The sequence below is a fragment of the Canis aureus genome, chromosome 11 (genome assembly GCF_053574225.1).
Source record: "Canis aureus isolate CA01 chromosome 11, VMU_Caureus_v.1.0, whole genome shotgun sequence".
Taxonomy (NCBI): domain Eukaryota; kingdom Metazoa; phylum Chordata; class Mammalia; order Carnivora; family Canidae; genus Canis; species Canis aureus.
This window is the reverse complement of record NC_135621.1, coordinates 18289172-18302665: the sequence shown is the minus strand read 5'-3', so window position 1 is coordinate 18302665 and position 13494 is coordinate 18289172. Positions and strand designations below refer to the sequence as shown.

The window sequence follows — 13494 nt, the reverse complement described above, 5'->3', positions numbered from 1 at the left end:
GTCAGCTATACTGAAAAAAATTTTTTAAAGAGAAGGAAAGAGTAGGGCACCTGGGTGGCTCAGTCAGTTAAGCGTCCAACTCTATTTTTTTATAACGAATTTATTTTTTATTGGTGTTCAATTTGCCAACATACAGAATAACACCCAGTGCTCATCCCCTCAAGTGCCCCCCTCAGTGCCCATCACCCATTTACCCCCACACCCCGCCCTCCTCCCCTTCCACCACCCTTAGTTCGTTTCTCAGAGTTAGGAGTCTCTATGTTCTGTCTCCCTTTCTGATATTTCCCACACATTTCTCCTCCCTTCCCTTATATTCCCTTTCACTGTTATTTATATTCCCCAAATGAATGAGAACATATAATGTTTGTCCTTCTCCGATTGACTTATTTCACTCAGCATAATACCCTCCAGTTCCATCCACATTGAAACAAATGATGGGTATTTATCGTTTCTAATGGCTGAGTAATAGTCCATTGTATACATAAACCACATCTTCTTTATCCATTCATCTTTCGATGGACACCCAGGCTCCTTCCACAGTTTGGCTATTGTGGACAATGCTGCTAGAAACATCGGGGCGCAGGTGTCCCGGCGTTTCATTGCATCGGAATCTTTGGGGTAAATCCCCAATAGTGCAATTGCTGGGCTGTAGGGCAGGTCTATTTTTAACTCTTTGAGGACCCTCCACACAGTTTTCCAGACTGACTGCACCAGTTCACATTCCCACCAACAGTGTAGGAGGGTTCCCTTTTCTCCACATCCTCTCCAACATTTGTGGTTTCCTGCCTTGTTAATGTTCCCCATTCTCACTGGTGTGAGGTGGTATCTCATTGTGGTTTTGATTTGTATTTCCCTGATGGCAAGTGATGCAGAGCATTTTCTCATGTGCATGTTGGCCATGTCTATGTCTTCCTCTGTGAGATTTCTCTTCATGTCTTTTACCCATTTCATGATTGGATTGTTTGTTTCTAAGGTGCTGAGTTTAATAAGTTCTTTATATATCTTGGAAACTAGCCCTTTATCTGATACATCATTTGCAAAAATCTTCTCCCATTCTGTAGGTTGTCTTTGTTGACTGTATCCTTTGCTGTGCAAAAGCTTCTTATCTTGATGAAGTCCCAATAGTTCATTTTTGCTTTTGTTTCTTTTTTGTTTTTTTTTAGTGCTTTTGTTTCTTTTGCCTTCATAGATGTATCTTGCAAGAAGTTACTTTGGCTGACTTCAAAAAGGGTATTGCCTGTGTTCTCCTCTAGGATTTTGATGGAATCTTGTCTCACACTTAGGTCTTTCATCCATTTTGAGTTTATCTTTGTGTATGGTGCAATAGAGTGGTCTAGTTTCATTCTTCTGCATGTGGATGTCCAATTTTCCCAGCACCATTTATTGAAGAGACTGTCTTTCTTCCAGTGGATAGTCTTTCCTCCTTTATCGAATATTAGTTGACCATAAAGTTCAGGGTCTACTTCTGGGTTCTCTATTCTGTTCCATTGATCTATGGGTCTGTTTTTGTGCCAGTCCACACTGTCTTGATGACCACAGCTTTGTAGTACAACCTGAAATCTGGCATTGTGATGCCCCCAGATACAGTTTTCATTTTTAAAATTCCCCTGGCTATTCGGGGTCTTTTCTGATTCCACACAAATCTTAAAATAATTTGTACTAACTTTCTGAAGAAAGTCCATGGTATTTTGATAGGGATTGCATTAAACGTGTACATTGCCCTGGGTAACATTGACATTTTCACAATATTAATTCTGCCAATCCATGAGCATGGAATATTTTTCCATCTCTTTGTGTCTTCCTCAATTTCTTTCAGAAGTGTTCTATAGTTTTTAGGGTATAGACCCTTTACCTCTTTGGTTAGGTTTATTCCTAGGTATCTTATGCTTTTGGGTGCAATTGTAAATGGGATTGACTCCTTAATTTCTCTTTCTCCAGTCTCATTGTTAGTGTATAGAAATGCCATTGATTTCTGGGCATTGATTTTGTATCCTGCCATGCTACCAAATTGCTGTATGAGTTCTAACAATCTTGGGGTGGAGGCTTTTGGGTTTTCTATGTAGAGTATCATGTCGTCGGCGAAGAGGGAGAGTTTGAGTTCTTCTTTGCCAATTTGAATGCCTTTAATGTCTTTTTGTTGTCTGATTGCTGAGGCTAGGACATCCAGTACTATGTTGAATAGCAGTGGTGAGAGTGGACATCCCTGTCTTGTTCCTGATCTTAGGGGAAAGGCTCCCAGTGCTTCCCCATTGAGAATGATATTTGCTGTGGGCTTTTCGTAGATGGCTTTTAAGATGTCGAGGAATGTTGCCTCTATCCCTACACTCTCAAGAGTTTTGATCAAGAATGGATGCTGTATTTTGTCAAATGCTTTCTCTGCATCTAATGGGAGGATCATATGGTTCTTGGGTTTTCTCTTGCTGATATGATGAATCACATTGATCGTTTTACGAGTGTTGAACCAGCCTTGTGTCCCAGGGATAAATCCTACTTGGTCATGGTGAATAATTTTCTTAATGTACTCTTGGATCCGATTGGCTAGTATCTTGCTGAGAATTTTTGCATCCCTGTTCATCAAGGATATTGGTCTGTAATTCTCCTTTTTGGTGGGGTCTTTTTCTGGTTTTGGAATTAAGGTGATGCTGGCCTCATAGAACGAATTTGGAAGTACTCCATCTCTTTCTATCTTTCCAAACAGCTTTAGTAGAATAGGTATGGTTTCTTCTTTTTTTTTAATTTTTTTAAATTTATTTATGATAGTCACAGAGAGAGAGAGAGAGAGAGGCAGAGACACAGGCAGAGGGAGAAGCAGGCTCCATGCACTGGGAGCCTGATGTGGGATTCGATCCCGGGTCTCCAGGATCGTGCCCTGGGCCAAAGGCAGGTGCCAAACCACTGCGCCACCCAGGGATCCCATAAGGTTTCTTCTTTAAACGTTTGATAGAATTCCCCTGGGAAGCCATCTGGCCCTGGACTTTTGTGTCTTGGGAGGTTTTGGATGACTGCTTCAATTTCCTCCCTCTTTATTGGCCTGTTCTATCATACTTAAAGGATCTATCTACAAGAAGACTTAACAATCCCCAATATATATGCCCCGAATTTGGGAGCTCCAAAATATTTAAATCAATTCATAACCAAAATGAAGAAATACTTAGATAATAATACACTTATACTTGGTGACTTCAATCTAGCTCTCTCTATACTAGATAGGTCTTCTAAGCACAACATCTCCAAAGAAACGAGAGCTGTAAATGAGACACTGGACCAGATGGATTTCACAGATATCTACAGAACTTTACATCCAAACTCAACTGAATACACATTTTCTCAAGTGCACATGGAACTTTCTCCAGAATACACTACATACTGGGTCACAAATCGGGTCTGAACTGATACCAAAAGATTGGGATCGTCCCCTGCATATTCTCAGACCATAATGCCTTGAAATTAGAACTAAATCACAATAAGAACTTTGGAAGGACCTCAAACACGTGGAGGTTAAGGACCATCCTGCTAAAAGATGAAAGGGCCAACCAGGAAATTAAGGAAGAATTAAAAAGATTCATGGAAACTAATGAGAATGAAGATACAACTGCTCAAAATCTTTGGGATGCAGCAAAAGCAGTCCTAAGGGGGAAATACATCGCAATACAAGCATCCATTCAAAAACTGGAAAGAACTCAAATACAAAAGCTAACCTTACACATAAAGGAGCTAGAGAAAAAACAACAGACAGATTCTACACCCAGTGGAAGATGAGAGTTAATAAAGATTCGAGCAGAACTCAACGAAATCGAGACCAGAAGAACTGTGGAACAGATCAACAGAACCAGGAGTTGGTTCTTTGAAAGAATTAATAAGATACATAAACCATTAGCCAGCCTTCTTAAAAAGAAGAGAGAGGAGACTCAAATTAATAAAATCATGAATGAGAAAGGAGAGGTCACTACCAACACCAAGGAAATACAAACGATTTTAAAAACATATTATGAACAGCTATATGCCAATAAAGTAGGCAATCTAGAAGAAATGGACACATTCCTAGAAAGCCACAAACTACCAAAACTGGAACAGGAAGAAATAGAAAAGCGTCCAACTCTTGATTTCTACGCAGGCCATGATCTTGGGGTTGTGGGATCAAGCCTAGCTCTACACTGAGTGTGGAGCCTGCTTGGTATTCTCTCTTTCCCTCTCTCCCTCCTTTCCCTCTCTCTCCCACTCTAAAAAGAAGGAAGGAAGGGAGGGATGGAGGGAGGGAGGGAGGGAGGAAAGAAGGAAGGAAGGAAGGAAGGAAGGAAGGAAGGAAGGAAGGAAGGAAGGAAGGAAGGAAAAAAGGAAGGAAGGAAGGACAGAACAATCTACATTGTTATGTAGATGATGCTTTGTTTTGTTTGGTACTCCTGCTGAGTACCAAGGAAGGAAGGAAGGAAGGAGACACAGGAGAACACAAATAGAATGTGGAAAAGATGGATATAGGGTACTTTGAATACAGTTATTCTGAAATGGCACAAGTTTTTGAAAAGTCAGTCAAGACCAGCCCAGAAGAGAATTTGAAGGTTATGTGTAGTTGGGGAGTAAGTGCAAATAAAAAAGAGGTGGATAAATTAGAAATATCATTAGCATGCTATTCTACAAATCGCAAAGAGTAAATGACAAATACTAAATGGACTTGGAAAGAAGAGAACATACAGTATATTATTTCCAGTAAGAACCCTATGAATTAGTAGACTTTCCAAGGTAACACTACTCATGAGATTCCAGAAATCTTCATAATATCAAGCTGGGTACAAATCTCTCCAAGACTTTATGGGAGTCTTGGAGAGATATTAAGAAGGTTGCAGTTGGAAAAGAGTAGAAAGGGATCCAAAGTTCATCTAACCAAAGAGGAAAAGACATCAAGCACCATGTGAGAAACAACTCCTGTTCAAGGTAAAAAGAAGAAAGAGCAAAAATATTCAACCTTTATTTAATACTAATAATATCCCTAAAGCTATGCTAAGAACTTTGTGTTTAATCTTACTTAATCCTTACCACAACTCAATGAAGAAAAAGGTGTAAATATCTGCATTTTTTATGTATGATGAAACTGAAGGAAGTGGAGTACTTCAGAACCTTTGTTTGCACCCTAATCTGACTGATTCTCAAATCCTAACCCTTCACCACTACCAATTTCAAAAATAACCCTGGCAACTGTATTGTGTTTATCCAGGAATTAAGTTTCCAGCAGCTTCAATCAACCTCCTAGTGGAGAATTAGAGGTATGGGTGTCAGGAGCTAGAAAGGACCCTATGGAATTCAATCCTTTAGCCTCTCATTTCCACAAAATGATTCCGCATATTAATCCAAAATAATGCAAAAAAATATTGTCTGATTTAATCTTTGGCATAAGTAAACAGGCCAGGAGTCAGTTCAGGGGATGTACTGGTAAAAAATGATCTTTTTACCTTATGTCAAGATAAGGTCTTTTGCCAGACATCCTATCTGATGTCAAAAACAGTTTTCATAGGTTTTGAGACCTATTATCAAAGATAAGCAATAACTAGAAATGGATGAACGATGTTTCAGTTAAAGTATAATCAGCAAATTATTTTCATGTATAAAATGCTTGGTCCTACTTATTTACCGAAGAACATTTATTAAACTCCTGCTGAGTACCAAACACATTCCTGGACACGCCATTGAGCATAGTGAACAAAACAAACATGACCTTCATGGCCTTGTAGTCTAGTAAGGGGACAGAGATTAACAAGTTAAAAAGAAAATAGGTAATTACAAAGAGTAAAGTGGTGCATTACTAAAAGCCCCAAATTCATGTGTTTGTTTAGAGAGCACTAAGACTTCCTCTTGAAGAGGGTATAGTGTCAGTGAGACCTAAAAAAAAAAAAATATGGAAAACAGACACATGAAGTTGGCAGAACTGAAAAAGGCCACTAAAAATGGGATGTGCTTAATGAGATATAAAGTAGAAAAAGCTGAGATGGGAGAGATATTCAGGGCAATGCATACAGCATGTGGAAATTTGCAGGCCATAGTAGAGAATTTGGGTTTCATTCCAAGTTCAGACAGAAGTCATTAAAGTGTTTGAAATAGAAAATGATAGCTAATAAAAGAGCACCCTCATTGTTATGTAGATGATGCTTTGTTTTGTTTTGTTTTCCAGTTTTGAAAGTGAAAAGTTTATCAAGGCAGTAGTTATTTTAAATCATCATATTTGCCTAAGGAGCTCAGGAAAGACAGACTAATAGAGAAGCTTGAAGAGGAGCTGTAGGAACTTCACATCTATCATTATAAGCAATTCTATTTACATTCCACTGAAAAAAGTTTTGTAGTATTCATGACCAGAAGGCTTATCACCAATAATTCTAAAACCTTGTATATAATAATAAAAACAATGGAATCCCTTATACTGTGCTTATTACATGCCAATTTTCCAAGTGATTTAAATGTATTAGCTCATTAGTTCCTTTTAACAAACCTATGAGATAAGTTCAATTATTCTCCACTGTGTACATATGAAGAAATTGAAGCACAAAGATTAATGTTTATTTATTAATTTATTTTTTGAAAGCTAGAGAAAGACAGGGAAAGAGAGTATGTGAGGCACCAAGAGAGGGGCAGAGAGATAATCCTAAGCAAACTCCATACCCAGCCCTGAGCGATGTGGGGCTCGATCTCACAACACTGAGATCATTACCTGAGCCAAAATCAAGAGTCAGACACTTAACCAACTGAGCCACCAAAGCACCCCAAAGTGCAGAGATTAAGAATTTGCCTAAAGTCATATGCTGAATGAATCATAATTTGAACCCAGATAATCAAGGTTCAGAGTCCATACTCAAACCAATGTAGTTACGCTGTTCTGCTACCATTATATGATTCGTGATAGTGTTTCTGTGACTGTTTTTGTTTTCTACATAGCTGATTTCATCTGAAAGAGGTTCATTCCCAGGGGTTTTGTTTGCTTGCTTGCTTGCTTGCTTGCTTGCTTATTTTTTGCAGGAGGTGGGGGAGTTGGTTGTTTTTCTAATCTAGAAGTCCTTATGTCAGAGACATCATTGATATAATGGTAAGAATGTTTAATACCAGCATTCTGGTCACACTTCTGTCTGAATCTCAGAGTAGCACAAGCCACCAAAGCAATCATACTGTCAAATGAAATAATATTGGTTTGCCTGGCATCCTCGCTCTACCCACAATTTCAAACCATTTGAACTCTACTCATGTCCAATTTCTGTCTCATTTTTACCAACAGAATATGCAAAAGTCGGAGGTCGGTGACAAAAAAGTATACAGTACTAAAAAGGTTCATCCTGGTAGGACTGACAGATGACTCAAATCTACAGATTCTGCTTTTTGTCTTTTTGTTCATCACCTATCTGCTGAGTGTAATTGGAAACTTAACCATCATCACCCTCACATTTGTAGATTCTTGTCTGAAAACTCCTATGTACTTCTTTCTCCAGAATTTCTCATATCTAGAAGTCTCTGTTACCACTGTCTGTATTCTGAGATATCTGCATACCCTTGATTAACAATACAGTTACCTATAATCCTTGTGCCACTCAATTATTTTTTGTTATTGTCTTGGGTGTGACTGAAATTTGCCTCCTCACAGCCATGTCCTATGACCACTATGTGGCCATCTGCAAACCCCTGCATTACATGACCATCATGAACAACAGGCTCTGCATCAAGTTCCTTATTGGATGTTATATGTTAGCTTTGCTCATCATCCTCCTACCCTATATCATGAGCTTCAAGCTCGAGTTTTGTGACTCCAATATCATAGATCACTATGGCTGTGATGCTGCTCCCATCCTGAAGATTACCTGCTCAGACACAGAGTTTATTGAGCGATTTGTCTTGGTCCTCGTTGTGTTGACACTCATTTTCACCTTGGTGTGTGTAATTCTGTCCTACACATACATCATCAGGACCATTCTCAGATTTCCTTCTGTCTTTTGTCCTAAAAAAAGGCTTTTTCTACTTGATATTCCCATATAATTGTGGTTTCTATTACTTATGGAAGCTGCAACTTTATCTATATCAAACCTCATGCAAAAGAAGGGGTTGCTATTAATAAGGTGGTGTCAGTGCTGAATCCCTTTATTTATACTCAGTTGCCCCAGTGATGAATCCCTTTATTTATACTCTGAGGAACAAGCAAGTGGTACAAGCTTTCAAAGAATCAAAAGGGCTGCATCTATTTCAAAGAATTAAAGGACTAGTACATTTAAAAGATCAACATGTAAAATAAAAAAACTCCACATACCCACTTTTAACAGTCTTATTGAGATAGAATTTAACCACTATAGATAGAAGTCATCAATTTTAAGTCTACTACTGAATAAATTCTAGAAAAGTAATAGAGTTTCACAACCACCACCATGATCCAGTTTCAGCACACTTCCATCAATCCAAACAGTTCCCTGATGACCACTGTCAGTCAATCAACACTTCTAATCCCTGGTGCTACCACTAACCCGTTTTCTGTCTATAAAATTGCCTTTTCTGGACACTCTATATAAATGGAAACATATATTATGTAGTATTTTGTTACCTATCTTCATTAAGCATAATGTTTTTAAGGTTCATCCCTGTTGTAGCGCTTCTCACTATTCCTTTTTCTAGTAAATAGTTTTCCATTATATGGATATACCACATGTGTGCTTATTCACTTACTAATTGATGAACATTCAAATTGTTTCCATGTCACTATGAGACAAACGTTTTCATTTCTTTGTACCTACAAGTGAAATTGTTGAGTTATCTGGTATTAACCAAGCTGTTTTCCAAATTTCTGCCATTTCATATTCCCACCAGTAATTCCTTCACATAGCAAGGTATGAAGGGTCCAAATTCTTCACACAATCACAAATGCTTGATTTTGACTTTTGTTTATTACGGCTATTTTTAAAGATATGTAGTAGCACCTGATTGTAAGTTTTTTTAAGATTTTATTTATTCATGAGAGACACAGAGAGAAAGGCAGAGACACAGGCAGAGGGAGAAGCAGGCTCCATGCAGGGAGCCTGATGCAGGACCCAATCCTAGGGCCCTGGGATCATGCCCCGAGCAGAAGGCAGACGCTCAACCACTGAACCACCCAGGTGCCCCCTGATTGTAAGTTTAATTTGCATTTCCCTCAAGACAAATGATATTGAGTTTCAGATGCTTATTATCCATTTGCATATCTTCTTTAGTGAAATTTCTATTCAAATCATATGCCTATTTTTCAATTCGGTTGCTTATTTCCTTATTTGAATTGTATATATTGTGATACAGGTCCTTTATCAGATGTATGATTTGTAAACATTTTCTCCCAGTCAGTGGCTTGATTGTTGGCTGTTATTCATTTTCTAAAGGAGACTCTAGAGGATGCCTGGGTGGCTCAGTGGTTTAGCACCTGCCTTCGGCCCATGGCTTGGTCCTAGAGGCCTGGGATTGGGTCCCACATTGGGATCCCTGCATAGAGTCTGCTTCTCGCTCTGCCTGTGTCTTTGCCTCTCTGTGTGTGTGTGTCTCATGGATAAATAAACAAAATCTTTTTTAAAAAAATTTTTAAACGGGGACTTTCTAAAGTGCTAAATTTTTAATTTTGATGAAGTCTATTTTTTCCATTTTTTATTGATAAATATGCTTTTAGTGTCATATCTAAGAAATGTTTTCTTAATTTCTCTTTCTTCAGTCTCACTGTTAGTGTATAGAAATGCCACGGACTTCTGGACATTGATTTGTATCCTGCCACACTGCCAAATTACTGTATGAGTTCTAGCAAACTTGGGTGGAGTCCTTTGTGTTTTCTATGTAGAGTATCATGTCATCAGCAAAGACAGAGAATTTGACTTCTTCTTTGCCAATTGCACCCAAAAGCATAAGATACCTAGGAATAACCTAAGCAAAGAGGTAAAGGATCTATACCCTAAAAACGATAGAAAACTTTTGAAAGAAATTGAGGAAGACACAAAGAGATGGAAAAATATTCCATGCTCATGGATTGGAAGAATTAATACTGTGAAAATGTCAAAGTTACCTAGGGCAATTTACACGTTTAATGAAATCCCTATAAAAATACCATGGACTTTCTTCAGATAGTTGGAACAAATTATTTTAAGATTTGTGTGGAATCAGAAAAGACTCCGAATAGCCAAGGGAATCTTAAAAAACAAAACCATAGCTGGGCGCATCACAATGCCAGATTTCAGGTTGTACTACAAACCTGTGGTCATCAAGACAGTGTCGTAATGGCACAAAAACAGACACATAGATCAATGGAACAGAATAGAGAATCCATAAGTGGACCCTCAACTTTATGGTCAACTAATATTCGATAAAGGAGGAAAGATATCCACTGGAAGAAAGACAGTCTCTTCAATAAATGGTGCTAGGAAAATTGGACATCCACATGCAGAAGAATGAACCTAGACCACTCTATTGCACCATACACAAAGATAAACTCAAAATGGATGAAAGATCTAAATGTGAGACAAGATTCCATCAAAATCCTAGAGGAGAACACAGGCAACACCCTTTTTGAACTCAGCCAAAGTAACTTCTTGCAAGATACATCCACGAAGGCAAAAGAAACAAAAGCAAAAATGAACTATTGGGACTTCATCAAGATAAGAAGCTTCTGCACAGCAAAGGATACAGTCAACAAAACTAAAAGACAACCTACAGAACGGGAGAAGATATTTGCAAATGACATATCAGATAAAGGACTAGTTTCCAAGATCTATAAAGAACTTATTAAACTCAACAGCAAAGAAACAAACAATCCAATCATGAAATGGGCAAAAGACATGAACAGAAATCTCACAGAGGAAGACATAGACATGGCCAACATGCACATGAGAAAATGCTCTGCATCACTTGCCATCAGGGAAATACAAATCACAATGACAATGAGATACCACCTCTCACCAGTGAGAATGGGGAAAATTAACAAGGCAGGAAACCACAAATGTTGGAGAGGATGTGGAGAAAAGGGAACCCTCTTACACTGTTGGTGGGAATGTGATCTGGTGCAGCCACTCTGGAAAACTGTGTAGAGGTTCCTCAAAGAGTTAAAAATAGACCTGCCCTAGACCCAGCAATTGCACTGTTGGGGATTTACCCCAAAGATACAGATGCAATGAAAAGCCGGGACACCTGCACCCCAATGTTTCTAGCAGCAATGTCCACAATTGCCAAACTGTGGAAGGAGCCTGGGTGTCCATCAAAAGATGAATGGATAAAGAAGATGTGGTTTATGTATACAATGGAATATTACTCAGCCATTATAAATGACAAATACCCACCATTTGCTTCAACGTGGATGGAAGTGGAGGGTACTATGCTGAGTGAAGTAAGTCAATCAGAGAAGGACAAACATTATATGTTCTCATTCATTTGGGGAATATGAATAATAGTGAAAGGGAATATAGGGGAAGGGAGAAGAGGTGTTGGGAAATATCAGAAAGGGAGACAGAACATGACGACTCCTAACTCTGGGAAACTAACTAGGGGTGGTCGAAGGGGAGGAGGAGGGCGGGGTGTGGGGGTGAATGGGTGATGGGCACTGAGTGGGGCACTTGACGGGATGAGCACTGGGTGTTATTCTGTATGTTGGTAAATTGAACACCAGTAAAAAATAAATTTATTATCTAAAAAAAAGAAATGACAAATACCCACCATTTGCTTCAACGTGGATGGAACTGGAGGGTATTATGCTGAGTGAAATAAGTCAATCAGAGAAGGACAAACATTATATGGTCTCATTCATTTGGGGAATATAAAAAATAGTGAAAGGGAATAAAGGGGAAAGGAGAGGAAATGATTGAAAATATCAGTGAGGGGTACAGAACATGAGAGACTCCTAAGTCTGGGAAATGAACAAGGCGTGATATAAAGGGAGGTGGGTGGGGGGTGGGCATGACAGGGTGCCAAGCACTGAGGGGGGCACTTAATGGGATAAGCACTGGGTGTTATTCTATATGTTGCCAAATTGAACACCAATAGTAATATATTAATTAATTAATTAATTAATTAATTAATTAATTAATTAAAAAAATAAATAAAGTTATGTTTTGCAGTGTTAAAAAAAGAAAGTTTGGAATTTCATAAATAAAAATATATCTTCTATGGAGAGCAATTATTCTGTATGCTCAACCAGGTATGTTCTAAATAATATCATGTTTAATCTTCACAGCTATATGGCAACTTAGGCTAATTACCTCTTTCTTACAAATGTGCATTTGATACTTTGAAAGATCAAGGAATTTGCCTGAGGTCTTGAGGTGTAACGACCTATGTGATAACTTGATTTGAAAACCACAACAAAGAAACAAAAACTTGCCTTTATTTCATGCATGTTTAAAACTGTGAGAACTGGCAAATATTTATAGCTTTTACTTAGGACATGCACAATTTTATTAGTGTTTTACACTCCCATTGTATAATTTGGGCATGGTTATATTATTGTAGTATATTCAGGGACGGTACCAATTACTAATATTATACTTGGCATATATATTGGAACTTTTATCAATCAAAGCAAGAAACACTTCAGCTGTCACTGTTGGTGAGCAAAGAGTGAGAAGACAAGATAGTATGAAGTATTAGCAGTACTATTGAACCAAAAATTCTTATTGGAAGGAAGATTAAATATATGAGTAAGGAATGGACTTACCACTATATAGAGAATTTTCAACTTTTTAAAAATGGCATAGATTAAATATGCACTCAGTAGCAATGTGCATTAGGAACTAGATGTTCAGTTATTAATCTCTGAAAAATAATGTCTAGGGAAACAAACTTTACCTAATGTGGTTATTTGCTAGCTTTTTTTTCCTGTCTCTTTGGACACTGTCCCCTAAGCTTCCTTTTCAAATTCATTACTAATGTGTATGATATTTTATATTCTTTGGTGTTTTGTGTGTAGTCCTGTTCTGGCAATTTTGATTCACTGAATTATTCCCTGCGAGCCAGCAGCAAAGAGAATAGATAAAACATGTGGCTCATGCTACATTTTATTTGTGCAGAAACCATACCACATTGTTTAAAACACTTTCTGATATTTTTTCTTCTTCATATAATTGCTCCTTTCTCATGCTTTGTACACAAAGAAATATATTCCCTCTAGATAAAATGGAAATTTTAAGGAAAAAAAACCTTAACATAGAAAGAAAAGGGGCACTGAGTGGGGCACTTATGGCACTTGTTTCCAGAATGCTGGTTTCCCTGCATTACAACAGTAGCAACTGCTCTTATGTTTTCTATTCCAGCCATTCTATTTGTTAGTGATCCTGTATGAAAATTAGAGGTAAGTCAGAAATATAGGAGGCAATGGAGTCTCCCAAACCTTATCATTGTTTCATTGCTTATCAGCTCAATTTTTAATTAGATTAAATAGGGTATATTGGAGTTCTATTTTGCCACTGAATATAGATAGTAGTATATTTTGTTTTATTACATCATTCTTTTCATTCTCTGTTAAGTGAAAAGCAGGAAATT

At 37.9% G+C, this 13494-nt stretch overlaps 2 pseudogenes across 1 annotated transcript in view; both read left to right on the top strand.

The window, feature by feature from the left end:
• The window catches only part of LOC144323451 (olfactory receptor 6C1-like), a 40455-nt pseudogene that overhangs the window by 22491 nt on the left and 4470 nt on the right, over window positions 1-13494 (top strand). The gene's annotated exons all lie outside the window — the stretch shown is intronic.
• Window positions 7221-8220, top strand: LOC144323166 (olfactory receptor 6C2-like; annotated as a pseudogene).